This window comes from Macaca fascicularis, chromosome 8, assembly GCF_037993035.2.
Source record: "Macaca fascicularis isolate 582-1 chromosome 8, T2T-MFA8v1.1".
Lineage (NCBI taxonomy): Eukaryota > Metazoa > Chordata > Mammalia > Primates > Cercopithecidae > Macaca > Macaca fascicularis.
The window spans coordinates 106,416,703-106,441,310 of NC_088382.1; the positions used below are offsets into that span (position 1 = coordinate 106,416,703).

At 37.1% G+C, this 24,608-nt stretch overlaps 1 protein-coding gene across 17 annotated transcripts in view; it reads left to right on the top strand.

Annotated features, from left to right (window-relative positions):
- The window catches only part of CPQ (carboxypeptidase Q), a 491,970-nt gene that overhangs the window by 96,925 nt on the left and 370,437 nt on the right, over nucleotides 1-24,608 (top strand). For 3 of the 17 annotated variants that reach the window (XM_073999145.1, XM_073999153.1, XM_073999157.1), the window contains exon 1: nucleotides 2,924-3,149. The exons of the other annotated variants lie outside the window; for them this stretch is intronic. The gene's annotated coding sequence lies outside the window, so the exon portion shown is untranslated. Of the gene's footprint in view, nucleotides 1-2,923; nucleotides 3,150-24,608 lie in introns of those variants that run through there. 17 annotated transcript variants of the gene reach the window in all.

A 24,608-nucleotide genomic window follows, 5' to 3' on the forward strand; every position in this document is an offset into this window, starting at 1 on the left:
GGAGCTTTCATTGACCTGTGCCTCTCCCTGCACTGTACCTCTCGAGGTATCCAGTAGTGGTAGTTGAAGTATATGAAGAAGGATTTTATACATTCTTTACTTTTGTTTTGGGTAGTTCTTTTAAACCTTGTGAAAGCAATTTCACAAGTGCTTCCTATAACGTTGCTCTGATGTGGATAGGAAAGATCTCATTATAGCCTTTGGACATGAAGAAACTGAGACATAAGGAGGCCGAGAATTGCCAACTAGTGGTAGAGTTTTAGCGTCTTTCAGCTCCACAGCTCTACTAGCCAATTGTGTGTTCCAAAATATTTCCCACAGGTTTCTGATTCTTGGATTTTAAGTGGTATGCTATGGTTGGTACCTGGGATTTGATGTATTTAAAATTTGTTTGGGCTAGGTGCAGTGGCTCATGCCTGTAATCCCAGCACTTTGGGAGGCTGAGGCAGGTGGATCACCTGAGGTTGGGAGTACGAGACCAGCCTGGCCAACATATTGAAACCCTGTCTCTACTAAAAATACAAACATTAGCCAGGCATGCACACCTGTAATTCCAGTTACTCCAGAAGCTGAGGCAGGAAAATCACTTGAACCCAGGAGGTGGAGGTGCAGTGAGCAGATATTGTCTCACTGCATTCCAGCCTGGGTGACAAAGCGAATCTTTGTCTCAAAAAAAAAATTGTTTGACTCATTATTTGAATGGGTCATGCAAGTGCTGACCAATTCATAGAGAAAAGTATGGTTATGGAATCCCTACTAGAATGTGAACAGATTTTGAGAAAGGCCTACCATTGAGGTGAGTGTGCTGTAACCTGAGCATGTGAGACCAAAAAAACACTTGAGAAAAATTTTTGCTTTCAGAATTCATCTATGTGACTCTATAGATTGGATATTCTGGTTTCATCCAGCTAGCCCCAAAATGACAGAGGGTTGTCTTGCGCAGTCAGAGATGTGTAGTGTAAAGATTATTGGGGACTACTGAGGAGCCACAGGTTCTAATTATAGAGTGTCTTAAGATTAGATTATTATCTTTTTTACTTTCCTGGCCTCAGCTCTCTCTTATGGCAAGTGAAGGGTTTGCAATAAGGTCAGTGGTTCTCAGACCATAGTCTTTGGAGTACATGGACCAGAATCACCAGGGGACTTGTTAAAAGTTGAGATGCCTGGACTCCATCCAGGGTACTGAATTGGAATCTCTGGAGTGGCACTTGTTTATCTGCCTTTTGACAAGTTGACCAAATATGCAAACTAAAGTTTGAGCACCTCTGGATGAGGGAGATTCTAAGGTTCCTTCCAGCTCTATGATCCTTTGAATGAGAAAGACAAAGACAGACAGCAATTATGGATTTCATTTCAGATTTCTTCACTATTCTTTAATGTCAGAGCCGTTAGTAATTTTAAATTTGCCAGAAATCACCTAATTAGCATGTGATGACAATATACTGTTTTCGTTTTTTATGTCTGCCTCCTCCAGCTTATTATCAGCATTGTTTCTATTTCTTTTGTGCATTACTACGGTAATCAGTCTCTTCTTATTCACTTCCATCCTTTATATCGTCATCAGAGATTTTTGGTGTGTTTTTGTCCATAAAACAACAAACACAAAAAAGTCCTTCACATGATTAATATGTTGCTTTTTTTTGGCAATAAAATCCCTTAATTTCTCAGCATGGCTTACTAGACCTTTCCAAGTATTATTTATCTTTGTAGTTTTATCTCCCAAATTTTTACCCTCATGCAGCCAGGAATACTTTAATTCTCAAACTAGTTTAGGTAGCTGATTACCTAGAGTCACCTTGTTTCTTTCTTTCTTTTTAAATATGAAATAGTTTTATAGTTTACTTCATTGTATGATCTGAGAATTTTATTCATAGAAAATATTACTATATGATAACATTTTAGACCAGAAGCATTTATTAATAATAAAAAAAACCAAGCACTGGATTTAGTTTGGCTCTCTGAGTTTTCTACCTAATATTCTTTTCTATCTGTTTTAACTGTTTGCTACCTCTTTCTGTTAGAAAAGTGAAGAAAAATGCCAAAGAAGTATTTTTGTAAGAATAACCTAAAATTAAGACTATTCCATATATCAATTAAAAAAATCAAAATTGCTTTTATATGGTTTAAATAATAAATTACTTTGATTCCATTTATGGAGCACCAGTGGGTTTTTTTGTGAACACCGTTGGGTAACAAGATCTGTGTCCCTGTGGTTCTCTTTCTGGAATGCCTTTCTGAAGTTTCCTCTTAAACAATTCCTGCTCATTTTTCAAGACCCAGTAGATTTGTCACCATTATTGCAAAGCCTTTTCTGACCCTTATAGAAACAACCATCAACTCTCTCCTCTATATTTCCCAGGTTGCTTGGTATGTTTATCTCTACTTAAAAAACTAATATCTAACACCATTATAATAATAATAATTATTGTTTATACCCTCTCTTCCTCTCTTGCCTCTATGGGTCATGGCACAAAGTTTATGTTCAATAATTGATGTTAAATGAATGTCTTGTTTTGACTAAGATTTTTGTTCCTTAAGAACCTTATCCCTCTTACCTTTATTCTGTAGGACCAAGAACACAGGATCTTATGTGCACCCATTTGCGATGACAGACTGACCAAGTGATCTGGCTTTTCTCCACGCTCTGGGAAATGGTTCAACTCTGTCAAAGAGCAGTCAAGAAAAGTTCATATATTGAGAGTGATGTGATGATGGCTGTTTGAAAAGCTTGGAACTACCTTTTTAGATTAAATAGGCTTGTTTCTGTCTCAAATCTGGATTAGGGCCAATGCTTTGATATCCCAGTCAGCAAAGATCAGAAGTCAAGAATTCACAATCTTTCATCATGCTCTGAAATCATTTGTCAATAAACAACAAAGACCTTCTAGGGCTGGATAGAAGAGCTTGGAAGAGGAGCTCTTCTATCAGCTGGGGACTCTGGATGGGAAAAAGGCTTAGTTCAGGTCTGGTGAAGAATTTGAGAATAAGTGAAATGCAAGGGAACAGTAGTCAAGAAAGTGATTAGTACTGGGTGTTGGCTCGGATGTGAGGAAAAAGGTGCCTTACACTGTTGGCGAGGAGGACTGAAGTAGAAATTGGTACAGCCTTTCTGGAGTGCAGTTTTGCAAGGTGTATTAAAAATGTTAAAGGTATTTATACTGTTTTTCCCACCAACTCTACTTCTAAGAATTTTTCCTAATGACGTACTCTAATAAGTATACCAGGATGTTTGTATAAAGAGATTTATTTAGAACAACTATAAAGGTCCCAAAATAGGGAACTGATTAAACAAATTGATTAATCTATACAAGGGAATATTACACAGGCATTCAAATAATGATGTAGAGATATATTTATAGAAAAGCAAAGGGGTATATGATGTATTGTCAGATTTAAAAATCCATTTATGAAATAATAGGTAGATTATGATTAATTTTTGTAAAACAGGTATATACATGTATATATATTATATATACACACACATATGCTACACAATTACTGGAAGTTGTCACTGAGAGATTTTTTTTTTGTTTACCTTGATGTTACAAATTTTCTACAGATAACATATAATACTCAAATTTTAAAGAAATAATTTTTTCTTTATTGATATTCTCCAGGTTGACTGAATAGTGCTTGGAACAGATGTGTCATATGTATTAGCAAATTCAATGACTGAGTGAATAGGTGAACCACTTTACTTCCAACTTGGTAGTATAGGTTATACTGGTGAGAATTTTCTAAATTTTATCCATTCATCTTCTTCCACTGGAACTGACTGTAGGATAGCTGCTTTTTGATTCCTGAGATCTTTTCTTTTTTTTCCTGGTTTTCACTTTTCTTTTTTTTTCTTCAACTTTTATTTTAAGTTCTGGGTTACAAGTGCAGGATGTGCAGGTTTGTTACATAGGTAAACATGTGCCATGGTGGTTTGCTGCACAGATCATCCCGTCACCTAGGTATTAAGTCCAGCATCCATTAGCTGTTCTTCCTGATGCTCTTCCTTCCCTGAACTGTTCTCCTAACAGGCCTCACTGTGTGTTGTTTCCCCCAATGTGTCCATGTGCTCTCATAATTCAGGTCCCACTTATAAGTGAGAGCATGTGGTATTTGGTTTTCTGTTCCTGCATTAGTTTGCTGAGGATAATGGCTTCCAGCTCCATCCATGTCCCTGCAAAGGACATGATCTCATTCCTTTTAATGGTTGCATAGTATTCCATTGTGTATATGAATCATATTTTCTTTATCCAGTCTATCCTGGGTGGTCATTTGGGTTGATTCCATGTCTTTGCTATTGTGAATAATGCTGCAATGAACGTATGTGTGCATGTATCTTTACAATGGAATGATTTATATTCCTTTAGGTATATGCCCGGTAATGGGATTGCTGGATCAAATGGCATTTCTGCTTCTAGATCTTTGAGGAATTTCCACACTGTCTTCCACAATGGTTGAACTAATTTACACTCCCACCAACAGTGTAACAGCATTCCTTTTTCTTCACAAACCTGCCAGCATCTGTTGTTTCTTGACTTTTCAATGAACCACCATTCTGACTGGCATAAGATGGTATTTCATTGTGGTTTTGATTTGCATTTCTCTAATGACCAGTGATGACGAGCTTTTATGCTTGTTGGCTGCATGAATCTCTTCTTTTGAGAAGTGTCTGTTCATGTCCCTTGCCCACTTTTTAATGGGGTTGTTTAATTTTTTCTTGTAAATTTGTTCAAGTTCCTTGTAGATTCTAGATATTAGACCTTTTTCAGATTATTAGATTGCAAAAATTTTCTCCCATTCTGTAGGTTGTCTGTTCACTCTGATGATAGTTTCTTTTGCTGTGCAGAAGCTCTTTAGTTTAATTAGATCCCATTTGTCAAGTTTTGCTTTTAGTGTTTTCTTTTTTTTTTTTTAATTTATTTATTATTATTATACTTTAAGTTGTAGAGTACATGTGCATAACGTGCAGGTTTGTTACATATGTATACTTGTGCCATGTTGGTGTGCTGCACCCATCAACTCGTCATTTACATCAGGTATAACTCCCAATGCAATCCCTCCCCCCTCCCCCCTCCTCCCTCCCCATGATAGGCCCCGGTGTGTGATGTTCCCCTTCTTGAGTCCAAGTGATCTCATTGTTCAGTTCCCACCTATGAGTGAGAACATGCGGTGTTTGGTTTTCTGTTCTTGTGATAGTTTGCTAAGAATGATGGTTTCCAGCTGCATCCATGTCCCTACAAAGGACACAAACTCATCCTTTTTTATGGCTGCATAGTATTCCATGGTGTATATGTGCCACATTTTCTTAATCCAATCTGTCACTGATGGACATTTGGGTTGATTCCAAGTCTTTGCTATTGTGAATAGTGCTGCAATAAACATACATGTGCATGTGTCTTTATAGCAGCATGATTTATAATCCTTTGGGTATATACCCAGTAATGGGATGGCTGGGTCATATGGTACATCTAGTTCTAGATCCTTGAGGAATCGCCATACTGTTTTCCATAATGGTTGAACTAGTTTACAATCCCACCAACAGTGTAAAAGTGTTCCTATTTCTCCACATCCTCTCCAGCACCTGTTGTTTCCTGACTTTTGAATGATCGCCATTCTAACTGGTGTGAGATGGTATCTCATTGTGGTTTTGATTTGCATTTCTCTGATGGCCAGTGATGATGAGCATTTTTTCATGTGTCTGTTGGCTGTATGAATGTCTTCTTTTGAGAAATGTCTGTTCATATCCTTTGCCCACTTTTTGATGGGGTTGTTTGTTTTTTTCTTGTAAATTTGTTTGAGTTCTTTGTAGGTTCTGGATATTAGCCCTTTGTCAGATGAGTAGATTGCAAAAATTTTCTCCCATTCTGTAGGTTGCCTGTTCACTCTGATGGTAGTTTCTTTTGCTGTGCAGAAGCTCTTTAGTTTAATGAGATCCCATTTGTCAATTTTGGCTTTTGCTGCCGTTGCTTTTGGTGTTTTAGACATGAAGTCTTTGCCCATGCCTATGTCCTGAATGGTACTACCTAGGTTTTCCTCTAGGATTTTTATGGTATTAGGTCTAACATTTAAGTCTCTAATCCATCTTGAATTAATTTTCGTATAAGGAGTAAGGAAAGGATCCAGTTTCAGCTTTCTACTTATGGCTAGCCAATTTTCCCAGCACCATTTATTAAATAGGGAATCCTTTCCCCATTTCTTGTTTTTCTCAGGTTTGTCAAAGATCAGATGGCTGTAGATGTGTGGTATCATTTCTGAGGGCTCTGTTCTGTTCCATTGGTCTATATCTCTGTTTTGGTACCAGTACCATGCTGTTTTGGTTACTGTAGCCTTGTAGTATAGTTTGAAGTCAGGTAGCGTGACAGAGAGCCAAATCAGGAATGAACTTCCATTCACAATTGCTTCAAAGAGAATAAAATACCTAGGAATCCAACTTACAAGGGATGTAAAGGACCTCTTCAAGGAGAACTACAAACCACTGCTCAGTGAAATAAAAGAGGACACAAACAAATGGAAGAACATACCATGCTCATGGATAGGAAGAATCAATATCGTGAAAATGGCCATACTGCCCAAGGTAATTTATAGATTCAATGCCATCCCCATCAAGCTACCAATGAGTTTCTTCACAGAATTGGAAAAAACTGCTTTAAAGTTCATATGGAACCAAAAAAGAGCCCGCATCTCCAAGACAATCCTAAGTCAAAAGAAGAAAGCTTTTAGTGTTTTCATAATGAAATCTTTGACCATGCCTGTGTTCTTAATCGTATTGCCTAGATTTTGTTCTAGGTTTGTTATAGTTTTGGATTTTATATTTACATCTTTAATCTATCTTGAGTTAATTTTTGTGTAAGGTTTAAGGAAGGGGTCCAGTTTCAATTTTCTGCATGTGGCTAGCCAGTTCTCCCAGCACCATTTATTATAAAGGGAATCATTTCCCCGTTGTTCGTTTTTGTCAGGTTTGTTGAAGATCAGATGGTTGTAGGTGTGTGGTCTTATTTTTGAGTTCTCTATTCTGTTCCATTCTATGTGTCTGTTTTTGTACCAGTACCATGCTGTTTTGGTTACTTTAGACTTGTAGTATAGTTTTAATTTGGGTAGCATGATGACTCCAACTTTGTTCTTTTTGCTTAGGATTATCTTGACTATTCAGCCTCTTTGTTCCATACAAACTTAAAATTTTTTTTTCTAATTTTGTGAAGAATGTTGGTGGTAGTTTAATGGAAATAGCATTGAATCTTTAAATTAGTTTGGGCAGTATGGCCATTTTGACGATATTGATTCCTCCTATCCATGAGCATGGAATGTTTCTCCATTTGTTTGTGTCCTCTCTGATTTGTTTGATCAGTGGTTTGTAATTCTCCTTGAAGAGGTCCTTCTCTTCTCTTGTTAGCTGTATTCCTAGGCATTTTATTCTTTTTGTAGCAATTGTGAATGAGAGTTCATTCATGATTTGGCTCTGCTTGCCTGTTGTTGGCGTATAGTAATGCTAGTGATTTTTGCACATTGATTTTGTATCCTGAGACTTTGCTGAAGTTGCTTATCAGTTTAAGATGCTTTTGGGCTGAGACGATGGGGTTTTCTAGGTATAGGATCATGTCATATGCAAACAAAGATAATTTGACTTCCTCTCCTATTTCAGTACTCTTTATTTCTTTCTCCTGCCTGATTGCCCTGGCCAGAACTTCCAACACTATGTTGAATAGGAGTGGTGAGAGAGGGCATCCTTGTCTTGTGCCAGTTTTCAAGGGGAATGTTTTCAGCTTTTGCCCATTCAGTATAATATTGCCTGTGGGTTTGTCATATATGGCTCTGATTATATCATGATATGAGGTTATATCCCTTCCTTGGTATGAGTTTGTGCCCCTTCTTGTGTCTGAGTGTTGATGATATATTTCTGACTGGTCATTAGTTGTTTCTGTTCATTTCATTAAGGGTACTGGGAGTCAGGTTCCATTAACCAGTGTCATTCCACCATTTTATTCTGTGACTTCTTTTGGTGCTATTACATTTAGAAAATTCTTCCTCTCTAAAATGTGGTAAATATTTATCTGCTTAGCTTTTAAAATATATTTTCATTTAATTCTAAAATGTATTTGAAATTAATTTTTTATATGATGTGACGTGAGACCACAAGTTGATATTTTTCTTTTGAAATACATAACCAGTTTTACACAAACCATTTATAGAGTAGTCCATTTTTTCCATATTGGTTTATGATGTATGTTCTGTTACGTATTAAGTTATAATGTGTACAAGGCTCTCTTTCAGGCCTGTTTGTTTTGTTGCGTTAATTTGTCCATTGATTCTTATACCACCATTATACTATTTTGTATGTGTTACAATGCAGTTTAATATTGAATTTGGGTACATTTCCACTGATTTTGCTTTTTTAAACAAATGAACTATTTTCATACACGATATTTGCCAAATAAAATGCTTGACATTATGTCAAAAATATAAATTAATTTTGGAATAATTAGCATATTTTATTATTTAGTCTACCTCTTCAGGAACATATTTTATCTTTCCATTTGTTTAAGTTTTCTTCTATCTTGCATCCCTCAAGGTTTTGCTTAAGAAATTTATAGTTTGTAAGTATTGTGTACTGACCTTTCCCTCATTATGTTTTCTAATTGTTGTTAGTATAGAGAAAATTGAATCTCGAATATATATTTTATAATTAGTGATTTTCTTGAGTATTATTATTGATTTTGGTTCTTTTGTATCTTCTAGAAAAGCAATCATGCCTTCTGCAAATAATTCTAACTTCTATTCCCTTTCGACATAGTTGTATCTTGTTTCTTTTCTTGCATGTTAGTATGATTTTGGACATCCTTACCTTCCTCCTAATTTTAATGAGAGCACCTTTAATAATTTGCAGCTAAGAGGCAATTGGCCTAAAAGAAATTAGGAAATACACTTAGCTTCCTAGTGAGGCTTAAAAGTAAAAAAAAAAAAACAGTGTTGAATTTTATCAAATCATCTGTTCTTTTTTTATAATTATGTCCTCTTATTTGACCTAGTGATGCAATGTGTTATATTAATATATTTCTAATATTAAACAATTCTTGCACTTCTGAGGTAATCCCTACTTGATTATGCTGGGTTATTGCTTTAATATACTTTGACTTAATTTTACAGATTTTTTATTTAGAATTTTCACAACTATATTCATAAATAAAACTTGTTTGGAAGGATATTTCTTGAAATGCATTTTAAGAAGGAATGTTATGAGGAAGAAATGGTTCCATGGTCAAATACACTTGAGAAAGGCAGATTAAAACATTTTAACAAATTTCTTTGCTTCAGATTTCTCAGAGACTTTAATATGCTAATACATGCTGTAATCTCTAAGGGAGTGCTTTTCAAGCAAACCCACAATGGACTCCGTTCCCCCCTCAGAAAGTGACACTAATTTCCACAGAACCCTCTTTGGAATATTAATCATTGTCATATTTTGTTATCAGGGTTATGTTAACCTCATAAAGTGAGTTAGGATAGCTTTTCCTACTTTAATGTACCCTGGAATGGATTATATAATATGGGTCTCATAAGTTTCTTGAAAACGTGAAAGGCCTAGAACCAGTTTTGCAAATTATCCCTTAATAACATTTGCTAAATTTTCCATGGATATTCAGCTTTCTTATAATATTGAATCAATGTTATTAATAATTATTTCTAGAAAATGGTTCACTTTGTTGAAATTTCTAAATTTGTTAAAATGTGATTGTGAGTGGAGTTCTCTTTTAATTCTTAAAATATGTTTTATTTATCTGTTGGTAAATAAAATGAAATTAAATGATCTGTGCCAAATACTTGAAACAGTGCGTGGCACATAGTAAGTGGTAAATGTTTTTATTTCCTCCCCCGTTTTCTTATTTTGTATCTTTCTTTTTCAAAAAATTTAGATTTGTCAGAACTTTGTTGATTTAAAAACTTTGTTTCCCAGATAATCACCTCTTCTGCTTATCTTTGAATCTACTTATCTCTTCCATCTATTTATTTGATTGTGTAAAAATTCATCACTGTTAGCCTTAGATTTGTATTTTATTCTTCCTGTTTTTTTGTAGTTGTTTTTTCTTTCTTTTCTAGCTAGCTTCTTGAATTGATTGAATAATTCTTTTAAAACAAAATTCTTGGTTAGTAATGAAAATATTCAAGTCTATCAATTTGATTTAAAAATAGTTCTATATTTTGTGGTCCTTTATGCACATTGTACAAAACTCAAAGCATACAAAAGGACTTACAGATAATAGCGAATTTTCTTCATTCTCCTGCCTTAGTATTCTTGTCCCTCACCAGGAGGTAACCACAATTATGATGTTCTTGTGTTTCCTTCCAGAGTTATTCTAAGTGGATTTGGCTTTTGAGTACAGCTTTGTCAGAAATGTGTATATTTTTACTTAATTATTACTTTCATTATTTTAAAGTAAAATTTATCAATTTAAATTTCTCACTTGATACAATAATTAGGAAGTCAAATTAAAATACTTATTCATAGGACATTAAATTATTTTGTTATTAATTTCTAGTTTTGCTGCATTGTGATTAAAGAATGTAGTCTATAATTTCTGCTACTTTGAAAGTCCTGAGGTTAATCATGTGAACAATTGCAAGGTCAAGTCTTATAAATATTTCATATGGATTTTAAAATTTATAATCTTCAAAGGGCACAAAGTATATAATTATTAATTCAAAGTAATTTTTATTTATTGTGGTTTATTTGATCTATTATAGACAGCAATAAATTTGTTTCCTTCTCAAATCTAAATTTTATCATTTTATTTATCCTTATAATAACTTAAAATTTTTTATGCCATAATATTTGGCATAAATTATGATTCTATGAGAATAAACACAAACATAAAAGTAAACTCTGGCTTGTAAATTTTAGTAAAGAAATAAGTCCTGAAAGTAACACCTATGCCAAGATATAAAAATTCAATTAGTGCAGCAGGATATCAAATTAAAAGTGAAATTTGTGTTCAGACTCCCCATTTCTAATCTCACATTTCAGTTGTAATTACTTTTGAATGCTTTTTATTTCTTCTAATAGTTACCTCCATAACTCTAAATAATGTGTTTGGATCTTTCATTCTTAATTAGTAACTATAGACTTTATCTATTGATTCTTCGATATGAAAGAGTAAGGCTCAAGTTATTTATACTACCCTTACCTTTCCTTTTCAAATTCTTCCCAATTGTAATTGTTTTCTTAGATGAGAAACTTTTGTAATTCTTAAAAATACTTAACCTCCAACTTCTTGATTCATCAACTTGAAACATTTTTTGGACTCTTGGTTATTTTTTGACTCTTGGGGAATGAATTTCCCAATTTAGCATCCTCTATGTCTTCCTTTCTCTACCGTCTGACTCGTGTTAGCTATGTTATCACTTTTATGTGGGGAATGTTTAGAGCATTCTGTTCTCTAATTCTAATTACATCTTCTCTGCTTTGTCTGTAGGTTAATTCTGAAAGTCAAAAACTGGTAGAATTTTGATATAATGGTTATATAAATATTCATTTCCTGTTTGAGGAATATTGGGTATGTAGAGAAAGCGATGCATCTCAACATCTATGCCCCTTTAAGGAGAATGCTCTAAAGGTCAAGATTAAATGGATTTTCTCTTTCTATTTTAATATTTCATCCATTATTCAGACTGTTGTCATGATTTAACTTGTTTCATACTTGGACCATTCTTGGGAAATGTTTTGAGTTTAATTGCCTTTTTTCTTGAGAAAAGACACACGTATCTTTTTACCATATTGCCAATATCTTGCAATTGTTTAATGCTTTAGTAAGTATTACTCTATTTCTAGGTCTGTTTCAAAGCTGTCACCCTGATATTTTTCTTCATTTCACTTCTAGATTAGTTTCACTGTTTCTTAGATCCTGTGTATTCCCTTTTAAGAACATTTCTTTTTCCTCCCCTTCAGTACAGTTATTCAAGTGATTTTTTTTCCATAAAGGGTACATGGGGGGTAAACTTCCTGGGTCATTGTTTTTCTGAAAATGTATTTATTTTGTCCTAATGATTGACTGATAGTTTTGGTAGGTACAGAATTCTAGATTTAAAATAATTTCCAGCTGAGCGTGGTGACTCATGGCTGTAATCCTAGCACTTTGGGAGGCCGTGGTGGGCAGATCACTTGAGGTCAGGAGTTTGAGACCAGACTGGCCACCATGGTGAAACCCCGTCTCTACTAGAAATACAAAAATATTTAGCTGGGCGTCATGGCACTTGCCTGTAATCCAAGCTACTCGGGAGGCCGAGGCACAAGAATCACTTGAACCTGTGAGGCAGAGGTTGCAGTGAGCCGAAATCATGCCACTGCGCTCCAGCATGGGCAACAGAGCAAGTCTCCGTCTCAATAATAATAGTAATAATAACAATAATAATCTCTTATTACTAATTTGAAGGCATTGCTTCTTTGTCTTTCAGCATTAACCGTTCCTGATAAAAAGCCTGATGCCAAGTTGATTCTCTTTACTTTCTAGGTAACCTGAATGCTCTGTCACAAATTATATTTTCTTCAGTTTCATTCTGTTCTTCATTGTTGTTAATATGCTTTTAAACTCTCAATCGTGTTTTGGGTTTCCTTGTATTTTCATATTTTAGACAATTTATTTTCAGCTTGTTCTCTATTTATTGTGTTCTGACCTTGTTTCATAGAGATGATGACCTTTTACATATTTATGAAGACAGCAAAACTGGTTTAAATTTTCACTGAGAAAACTCTTTTGAGAAGTTTCTCTTTCTTTGAGGTTTTAGAGTGTTATCTATTTTCTCTGTTGTTGAAGTATCTTTTTTTCCATAATCCCATTGTTGACTCTTTTTCTACTTTTTCATTCTTGAATTGTATGAGATTTATCCAGACTTTGTCTTTATTAACAAAAATAATAGGTGAATTATTTTTTGCTTCACATGTTTTGCTCAGATTTAAACTAAAATTTTAATTTGATTTTTTTTTTAATGTCTAACAGGCATTCATCTGTCATGGATTTAGGTGAATTAATACAACTCTTGCATTTTTTAAACTATAAGGTTGCATGTAATTTGAAGTTGTTTAAATAGTGTAAAACATTAATTAATACTCTTTCACATGCCCTTCCAGAATATGAGCTCTTTGTTCCTATTTATATAGCTTTTTCTAAATAACTGTGCTTCTACTCACGCTGATTATTTTGCTAAGTTAGGAGATCTGAGGTCTTTTAGCAAAAGTAGAATAAGTAGAGCTCATGGAATGGGAAAACTGGTTTATGTAGGAGTCCATGACTACAGTAAAGAAAGTTCCCCTAAGACTGGTTGCTGCTCACTATATTTCTCACCAATGTAGCCCCTGTCTTCTGAAACACGGTGTAGACTCTATGGGTAATCAACATCTTTTCTTATATTTTTTGAGACCAGAATGGATGGGATCATCCATTTTATGTGGTTGTAAAAATAAAATATGTGATGTATGGTCTAAAACTGCACCTGCCAACCCATTCCTGATGATACATTAAACGGAATTTTTACACTCATAGTAATTCTGATCTTTGGCTTTCTATACTTTGCCAGTCAATGAAGGTGTGTGCATGTGTGCGTGTATGTATGCATGCATGATTTTTTATAATGGGACATGGGGAGAGGCCCTATCGTACATAATAGCTTGCTGCCTGCTGCCATGTTAAGAAGTCCAACCATTAGTCTGTTACTGAATTTTGATAAGCTAGGCATCTCAAGTAGCCCTATTGATTTTTCTTTAGTTCTTCTTCTTCTTCTTTTTTTCTTTTTTCTTTTTTTGTGTTTTTAATTTATCTTAGGTGGTTGAATTAAATTGTCTTTCACTTAATTCATCTCATCTTCTCTCCCAGTCTTTTTATGCCAAAAGTCCTTCACCAGTCTTCTTATTGCCTCCAGATTGTGAGCCAATTTCTTGAAGGTGGAGCCAAGTCTCACTCTTTATATCTCCATATAATACATGCTTCATACATACCTACTGATAAGCTGATCAGCTTCATGATGGGGATAGAAGTGAACTCCTACTCCTGTTTTTTCCATCAAAGGTAAACCCTGGAAAAGGACAAAGTTCGAGTAATATTGTCTATGGAGAACTTGGAACTCAGACGCCTCCTACGGAGTCCTCATCTTCTTGCTCCCTTGTCTTTTGGTGAGGGAAAGAATATGCCACCTGTCTCGTCTCCTGGGACCTTGCCAGTAACTGTGCTTGCTGCCCAAGGGGTTCTGTAGGATGGGCTTGTTCACCTGCTCACCTTGCTCCATCCCTGCCCTACCTTTCGTCTGCTTTCAGGAGGCTCAACTTGTTCTCTTGTTTCCTTCTTTCCCTTTCCCCCAAACCTCCAGTGAGAGAAGAGATTTTATTATTAGGAAAATGGGCTGTTGAATTCCAAAATCAGAAATAGACCACATAAATATGTATGAAGCATTAAAACCCTTCTTTGAAGTGTGATTTTCTGGCTAATGGATGCTTCTGGGATGATTGTTATATATTTTTTGTACTCAGTTAAGCCCTACTCAGACCAACTTATTTTTTGGTGAACTTAAGGACCTTATGATTAGCATCCATTAGCATTTCCATTACATCTGTATTATAATAATACCCTCTAAAATTTCTATGCTGTATCTTTCACAGAGTGCTTTTATGCCATTATTTTATTTGATACTCCCAACAACACCGTGAAGAATGTTGAGATTCTCTTAACATTTCTGTTTTATAGATGAGGAGACTGAGGTGCAGAACATTTAAGCGACTTGTCCAAAGTCATGCAGTGAGTAAGGGAGTGGAATGCTGACTAGGAACCAGGTCCTCAGCTAGTATGGCAAGGGCATGCTCCCTGTCACTGCTAGTAATAGCAAATGATCACTACCACTGAGTATTTGCATCATGCCAGCTACTATATTAGGCTCTCTGTATATATTTTCTCAGTTAATACTCCTCATAACCCTGCAAAGTAGGAATTGTTATTATTCCCCCAGTTACATAGAGGGGAACTGCAATTTAGAGAGGTTAAGTAATTTGGTCCAAGTCACACAGCTAGTCCTAGTATACCTAGGACTATACTGCAGTTGGAACTCAAGTTTCCCTGCTTTCAGACCTCAGCCCTAGCCATGTGGGTCCCTCGTGGTTTTATTGGACTGAGCCTATGAAGATATTCAACATAGCATAGCTCAGAAAGGCTGTTCCATTTCTCATGATTCCCAGAGCTGTGATTACAAGCTCTCCTTGTGATTCTTATGGCTCTGGGGCATATTGTCAAGGGTAAAATTCGGAGCTGTATGGGTAAGAAAGGCAGGGAAAGTGAAGGGGACTAATATTTACTGAATGCTTACTATATGCCCAGTGGCCATTAGAAACCCATATCACAGGAACCTTGTAAGTCTGGTATTATCATTTCCACTTTATGGAGGAGGAAACGCAGGTTCAGAGAGGTAAAGAACTGTATGCAAGATTCTAAGTGGAAGAGTCAGGATTTTTAGCCAGGTCTGTCAGACTTCATAGCCCATGTTTTCTCCTCTGTGCTTAAGTAGGAGTGGGCTCAGTGGTGATGTTTCAAGGGCTAATGTTGATGTTTTAAGGGCTAATGAGAAGGAGCAGTATTTCTAAAGGGCTTAAGGAGGATTTTAAGGAACAGAGATGAATTTAGACCCTGGTGATTATAAGGCATTATAACCAGTACTCTGGAGCCCTATAAAGGAACTCATAAGAGAACCCAAGGAGAAGAAAAACTGTGGCAAGTTTTAGGCTACATTGCCTAGCTTATATCACAATGCCAGCAGCCTTCAACTGAAATACATAGGAACTGGGACTTAAAAACCAGCAAAAATACATTGGTAAACATCATAATGACACACACATTTAGGAAAATGATGTTTTTAATTTCAAATTCTATGGAGCCTTGCCTTATACAGTCAGTGCTGGGAAGTTGTGGTGTACCAGGAAATGATTTACATTTTAGCCTTAGGCAAAAATATGGAACTTGTAATTATGTCGGAGAGAGGCAAAACCTTCTAGATTTTACAGCTTTAAAGCTGTAAAAGTCTCAGTTAGGATGTGTGTTGATTAAACTGTGGTGTGGCTGAGCATTTTGCCTGAAACTTCATAGGGAATAAGCAGCTGTTAATGACTTTCAGGTAAAAACCTTCCTTCTAAATCTTTAATGCAATATTGTCAAAGTGTGGAAGTGGTGGGTGACAAGCATTTTCTTGTTCCTTCTAAGGCCTTCCTGATCCAAGGTAGTTTTGAGCACAGAAGGCTGTGCTTGTTAGGCTTTTGGCTCGTGGGAAGAAAGCTGCACATCAGCTCCTGATACACACGAGCTAGCCTGAACTCTGTGATGACCATCAGATGCAGATAAACTGCCAGACAGAGAAGCTGTCTTGCAGATATGACTTTGCTGCCTTCAAGAGCAGGGCTTTCTGCACCTATGCTCTAAGCACCCTTAGTTTTCCTCTCCCAGTGGTCCTGGAGTGATTTCTCTAATGGGGAGCCTCCTCTGTAAGGTCTACAAGGTGACTGGTAGATTGATTGCCCTACTCTCAGGAATGGGAGTAGGGGATTTAAGGGGGAGGATGAAGAGCTTGCCTGTTTTCTTTGTTATTCCTCTGCCTGAGAGAGGTAGACTATAGTGGTAGTTCAAAGAACTGGCTCTGCAGTCACAGATCTGGGTACCAATCAGGGTTCTGTCCCTCATTTTCTGTGTGACCTTGAGCACATCACTTATCATCTCTAAGGCTCTTTCTCATCTTTTAATGCTTCATTCATAATGCCTGGTTCACAGGATTGTTGTGGGAATTAAATGAGACAATGTGGTATTAAGTCCTTAGGACTTTATAAAGTTGAGATAGTATTATAACTGTTACCTCTGCTAACAGCATCAAACCTTGGGTCTAATCAGGGCTCAGTCTCTTTACTATTTGTGTGACCTTCCTAACCATTTTGCCATTCTGTCTCCCTTCTGAACGTAGCAAATGTAACTAGCTTGCTTTGGCCTTTAATAGAATTCATCAGCCACAGATCTCTGTGAGCCACTTGCTCTATAGCAGGGAAGGAGTATGTGTGTCTGGCATTGGGGGCTTGTCAAGAATATTTGCTCAACAGCTATGCTATTATACCAGCACGTGCCGCTGTGGCTTTATAGGAAGTATATCCTGGATGGTCATTACATATTATTTTTAGCTGGAGCTTAGTTTCCTAGAGAAATAAAAGTTTCATTTTTTAAGAATAGGCAATTATTTTGTACAAGTGGTTTATGTACACAGAAAGTTCATGTTCTTATCTTTTATGTTTGAATTAAGGCACTGTGTATGAGGTGTCCCTGAACACTGGAAGTCTAAAGAGCATGGATTTGGAAGTCAAAACTGGGTCCAGATTGCAGTTGTGATATGGACCACCTGTGAGAGCCTTAATGTCTTCCTGTGTGAACATAAATAATACCTACCTCATGGGATTGAAAGAGAAAATAATATAAGAAAGCATCTATCATATTATGTAACACATAGTAGCCTCTCAATAACAGTTAGTGGTTACTATTTTGGGCAGATCCAAACATTATGTTAATAAACTTCAATGACTTCCACATTTCATTCTTTGGGGTGGCAAATTCTGTAGAGATATCTTAGGGGCTACAGAGGACGGTGATGGAGGGACTAAGGAAATAGTATCCATGCTCTCTGCCCCCCTTCCCAAGAAGCTCTGCTTATGTCTGTTTTATATCTGGGCATCTGAGATTGTTTCACGGGGGAGAAAAAAGGCTTTATAAGTGCTTTCAGTTCAATTTATTAATTTTTCCCTCAATGAACCATACTTTTAGTGTTGTATCTAAGAAATCTTTGTATATCCCAAGGTCACAAAGGTTTTCTTCTAGAAGTTTTGATGATTTAGAGTTTTAAATTTAGGTGTATGATCAATTTTTTAGTCCATTTTTGTTTATGGTAAGAAGTGTGGTGTATTAGTTTGCTAGGACTGCCACAAAGCACCACAGACTAAGTGGCTTAAAAAATAGAAATATATTTTTTCACAATTCTTGAGGCTGGAAGTCTGAGATCTAGGTGTCAGCAGGGTTGGTTTCTTTTGAGGTCTCTTTCCTTGCCTTATAGATGGCCTTCTTCTCCCTGTGTCTTCGTGTAGTCTCTCCTCTCTGCCTGTCCCTGTCCAACTTTCCTCTTCTTATAAAGTAACCAGCCATATTGGGTTAGGACCTACCCAAATGAACTCATTTTAACTTAATTACTTCTTAAAGACTATTTCCAAATGCAGTCATATTCTGAGGTACTGGAAGTCAGGACTTTAACATATGAATTTGGGGGTTACATAACTGAGCTCATAATTCATGGATGAAAGTGTTTTTTCCCATATGGATATTCAATTGTATTAGTGCGGTTTGCTGCAAAGAAGCTCCTTTTTCACTGAATTGCCTTTATACCTTTCTCAAGAAATAGCTGTCCATATGAATATGGGTTGATTTCTGGAGTCTCTGTTTCGTTCCACTGAACTATTTGTCTATCTTTGCTCTAATATCATACTGTCTTGATTAATTCTGTTTTATAATACATTTTAGAATTGACAAACTGGACTTCTCCAAAATGAAACATTTCTGTTCTTCAAAAGATACTGTTAAGGGAATGAAAGGACAAGCCACAGACAGGGAGAATATATATATATATATATATATATGCACACACACGCACACACACATTTGCAAAAAGTAGAGCTGATATGGGACTACTTATATCCAGAATATATAAAAAACTCTAAGATATAAATAATAAGAAAGTAACGTAATAAAAAAGGACAAAAGATTTGAACAGATACTCCACCAAAAAAGATATGTGACTAGCAAATAAGCACATGAAAATATACTCAATATTATTAGTCATTAGAGAAATGTAAAGTAGAACCACAATGAGACACTAATACACACCTATTAGGAATAGAAAAAGACTGACCATATCAAGTGTTGTGAACATATAGAGGAACTAGAACTCTCATACACTTTTGGTGGGAATGTAAACCAGTACAACCACTTTGAAAAACAGCTTGGCAGTTTTAAAAAGTTAAACATATACTTACATGGTCCAGCCATTCTATTACTAGAAATGAAAGCATATGCCCATACAAAAAGTACAAATAAATGTTTATAGGAGTTTAATCTGTTATAGCCCCAAACTGGAAGCAACCCAAATCTCCATCAATAAGTGATTGGATAAATGAACTGTGTTATATCTATGTTATTCTGCAATAAAAAAGAATGAACTATTAATGAATGTTACCACATGAGTGAATTCCAAAATAAATATGCTGGATGATAGAAGCCGGATATAAGATGCAAACATGCTAAATGATTCCATTTGTATCAAATTCTAGAACATGCAAACTAATGTATAATAACAGAAAGCAGATCAGTGGTTTCCTTGTGCCAGTGGTAGAAGGGTAGGAGGAAATGAATACCAAGGGGCATGAAGAACCTTCTGGGAGTGTTCCTTACCATATGTTCATTATCTTAACATATATTCATTCAGTTAAGGAACATATGTTCATTATTTTAACTGTGATAATGGTCTTACGGATGTAAACATATGTCAAAACTTATCAAATTATATATTTTAAATATGCACGGTCTGTTATATGTTAATTATATTTCAATACAGCTGCTAAAATAGTGATTAAAAAAATTTGGGCCAAATATGAAAAACCCAAGACTAAAGTGAAAAATTACAAGACTGTTACTGATCAACGTTCAGGCCTATTAAAATTTCCCCTATCCCAATGGCACTTGGACAACTATTTTTCTTGTATACTTTAGGAAGTAGCCAATTCAGACAGGGGACTAAAAAGAGACTCTTCACAGTGCTTACTGATAGCCCCAAAATATAGCATGAAACCACCAGCTTTGGTTCTAGTTAGTTGCTAGAGGCTACTTTTTTCAAGTCCACAATTGGCTTCCCCAACTGGTTGTGAAATTCAGTAAAACCAGCCTTTGCACGTGCCTTTGTTAAAATCTATACCTAAATTGTCTGGAACAAGAAAGAACAGTAACTAGAAGCAGATTTATTGCAGTCTGGACTTAGTTGTTTGGGTGACCTCTTTTTGCTGGTTTTCTGGGTTGATTAGACTTTGCTAATTGACAGAGCATTAGGGGCGATAGCCCAGACAGAGCCACTCTGCTCTGGACTTGGACTTGGTACAAGCATTCCTGGTGGTCAAGTCATGTATTTTCTAGTTTGGAAACACACATTGGAACAAGACTGCTGGAGCAGGATTGCAGGGTTCTATGGTGGAGAAGCTATAATGACTTTCAAACACATGGGCCAAGGCGATTTGGCTCTCTTTTCATTCCCATCTCTAAAAGAAAGAACCCACCAAAGTTCAGAGCATCTTAAACATTTTGAAGTTGTGACATTGAGTGTGAATAATTGGTGTCTGTGGGACTCTAAAGGTGAAAGCAGGGCTTACTACTGCTTCTTATTATTTAACAGAGAAGAGCCTGGGGAAAAAAAAACAACCCTATAGTCAAACATAAACATTTCAGCCTTATTTATTTTCAACCAGGGAATAGTTAATACCATGATGCTGTATAGTTACTTGCATTTAAACATCCTATTTCACAGGTCCAAACCCATGTTCCACATAGTAGTAGTATAATAGTACCATGGAGACTATCCAGTAGGATCCTGAAAGTCTTCTTACCCACTCTTTTCCATTTTGCTAAGCACTTGGTTAAATTAAAATTCCAGAGACAGCATGGAACAGTGGATTCTCAGTTGGGGCCCCCCATTCATCAAGTACACACAGGCCAGGCAATGCATTTAGCCCTGGAGATACTGAAGTAAGGGATTGCCTCTGCCTTCAATGAACTTTTGGTCTAGAGATGGAGGCTGAGAAATAAACAGGCAATTCTAATGCAGAGTGTTGTGTAAGATGGAGAAAGACCTGAACAGTAATATGAGAACCTGTAGGAGGCCCTCCCAGTCCAAACCATGAGGGTCAGGCAAGGCTTCCCAAAAGGTGAATAAGAGTTACCTCTTCAAAGAAGTGGGGGAAATTGTCTCTTACTACTGTATGACAATGAGCAAATCACTTAAATTCTCTGAATCTCTCTTTTGGAAGAAATGACATCTTTACCGGTTGCTTTTGAGGATTACATCAGATGAGATATATTAAAGTCCTTAGCCCAGTGCTTGCTAGGGGAAAGGTCAATATTGGTTTTCATCTTTCCTTTCTTTTTTCCTCCCCTCCTACCTCCATCAAGTGGCGAGTGTGACTTCCGTGGCACATTACACAGAGGTGACTTTTGGAGGGCTTTTAGTTGTCATATCTGTCACTCAGTGTTTATTTCCTGCTTCTAGTTCGTTAGGGCCTTTTTCTTCTGATGCTGGCTTGGGCTGTGTTTATGTCTTTCGTGTGCTTCTGTGACACTTCATCAGTGGAAGTGGCTGGTCCTCTGAGCAACCGCTGGAGGCAGAGGGAAGATGGGAATCAAATACAGCCTCTGTAGGGCGGTGTGGAACAGAACAGCAGTGTGGCCCTGTGCGTGTGTCAGGGGCAGGCAGCAGCCATCATCTGTCCTCATGCCCTGCCTGTGGGGACCGGTGAGAAAAGAATGCATTAGTAACCAAGTGGAGAGGAGAGAGAGCTGAATGCTAAGTGGAGAATAAAATCATCTTCAAGTATAACTCAGGTTTACTCTGGAGCTGTGTATCCTACAAATAGTACAGTATTCCCACTCTTGGCTGGGCCCTAACTGCCGTGAAAGCAAATGGTGTAACAGACTTTAGGGGGCGTTCTGACTGGCCAGCAGGCATTTCTGGTGCAGGGAAGCAATGCAGAAAACTCCAAGGCAAGCTGGGTACACTTTGCTTTCTCTCGCTCTGTGTATCCTTTGGTTTATTTTTCTGTGTACTCTCCGCTCCTAAGAAGACTGTGCTCTTTCCAAACTGAAATCACCTTCTTATGTTGCAAATCCACCTAACCTTCAGATTTTTTTTTTCCTGCACAGCTGTCACAACAAACTTCCCCTCATCCGCTACTAAATGTATCAGACACTGTTGTTCAGTCTGTGAGCTGCCGACTCATTACCCGAGGGCTTTCCAATAGAATCTGATGTTATCCAAAGCTTCTCATCTGTTTCAAAGGGGACAATTTCCTGCGTTCTCTGGAGGGAAATCAAACGCACTACATTTAGGAAGTAGGACGGTCCTTCACAGATTTAGTAGACCTCAAGGCAATTATGGGCTGACTATTCCCAGCTTAGTGTTTCCTCACCTCATTTCCCGTAACAGCGACTGGAGTGACCTGAAGATGGGCTTTTTGTCTTTCCAGTGAGACCTCGGGAAATAAATCACAAAAATCAAGATAAGCTGTGGTACCTTTGATTCCCCTCTGTCCTCCTCCCAAGCCGTTTTTGGCACTCCCTAGAGGAAACCAGTTCTCCTTTCCTCTTTCACTTTGGCAGTGGGCACCTGGGCTCCAAGTATCTTTTGTTTTTTAAGTCCATCCTCATCATCCTTTAAATTATACACTGACTCTCCTGATAAATATGATTCTCTTTTCAACAATTAGTCTTTGGATATAGAAGTTGCTGGTGAAGAAAAATCCCTTTCAGCTGGTTACCTATGCTTTTTTTTTTTTTTTTTTTTTTTTGAGACGGACTCTCACTGTTGCCCAGGCTGGAGTGCAGTGATGTGATCTCAGCTTACTTCTGCCGATGCTTCCCGGGTTCAAGTGATTGTCCTGCCTCAGCTTCCCAAGTAGCTGGGATTACAGGCACGCGCCACCACGCCCGGCTAATTTTTGGTATTTTTAGTAGAGACAGGGTTTCACATGTTGGCCGGGCTGGTCTCGAACTCCTAACCTCAGGTGATCCACCCACCTCAGCCTCCCAGAGTCCTGGGATTACAGGTGTGAGCCACCGTGAGCAGCCCCATATTTCTTTATACTAGTTCTTTCCTCCCTTCTCACCTCCAGCCTGGGATGTAGTTTCCACCATGGTCTTTTTATTCCAGACTCCAAATTCGTCTCTCTCCAAGTGTCTTCCTAATTCCCTTTTTTAAAGTTACCTTTTTAATTTCCTGCTGTGAAACACCTGCTGTATCATCTTGCTTCTGCCACTTCCTAGAAAACTTGTTTTATGAATGTTCTTTCTCCTCAGTATAATTTTCCTGGCTGTGCCCTGATGTAGTGCTACAATAGTTTTATTTTACATTGACTGATTAAGCACTTTGAATAATTGTTTTAGCTCCATTATGGCTAATCTATTTGGCTTAACAGCTTTTTTTTTTTTTGCAACCTTTGATTAATGTCTGACCATTGGGACAGAGAGGAATTGGCGCATTAATTTCCCCTTGACACTATGGAGAGCTGCTCTTTTTCCTGTGCAAGAGCCTGAAGCAACAGATGCTCTGTGTTCCTATTGCAGGGGAGAGCACACACTGTTGCAAATAAGTTTGTGTTCTCAGTCAGTGTTTGCGAATGGTTCTGTGTGGCAGCCATTTCATAGCAGAGAGCAAATGTTAGGATTTAGGGAAAATTGTACCAGCATATCAGATTTTAAAACGGAATGGTGAATTTTTGTTAACAGTGTGTAGCTAGACGGTGTTTTCTTTCTAAGCTCATGAAACTTAACAGCTGTTTAGTGAAGCAGTATTTTCATATATGCCTGTTTGACAGGTTTAATAGCAAATTTTGCAGTAAGTGACTTGCTGAACAAGCCTTCTGGCTTGGGCTGTAACAAGAACTGTATTTGCAGCAAGATTCATTGAGGGGCTTTCTGCTTTAGTGTTTATGGGATGGGGAAGCCTGGCTAAAGTTAGGAAAACTGAAAGGCATGATCCAAAGGAAATTACTAGTATCTCTACCAGACTGTTCCCCAGAACTTGTTATTAACGAGTTTAGGGGAAGATAACATGGGGAAAACATACTGTTTAGCAATTAAAACACATGAGTACAGTCAGCTTACTGCAACCCATTATTGCTTGAATGGTAATTGAATCTATATATCTCCAACTTTATAGTTTTCTGCAGCAGAATCTCTGAAAGACTTCTGCACTTCATCTGATTCAAGGAGGCCTATATTCTCTCCCCTGTCTCTGGAAAGGCTGCTGTGCCTTGTAATAGCTTTTTAATGTTGCCAGATCGAAGACAAATGCTTCACTGGTTTTATTGGGAGAAATAAAGTACTTCCTATTACTCTTATGTTGGGGGTATCCAAGTCTTGGGAAACTAGCACTTTATGAGGTTAGAATCCCATTTCCTTTCTTCCCATTTTTCAGTTCTCTCAGATCGTAGGATCTCAGAATCACTCATTCCTAGGGCTACCCACTCTGTGTTTGGCTCCTAAGTGCGTTTTTCATGATTTATCTGTACTTTTATTGATTGCATGTGCTTAGTTATAACTGCTGATTGTGGGTGTGTGCATGTGTGACAGAATCACAGATCATAGACCCCTGTTCTCCAGGGCAGCCACCCTCATGGTCAGCCTAGCATCCTCAGCTAACAAAAGGAGCAAGAGCTGTTTCATAACCTCTTTGGATTTCAGTATAGATTTTGCAAGCCATGAATACAAAATTTGTCTAGAGTTCGTAGTTGGTTCTGTTTATTGGAATTTTTTTTT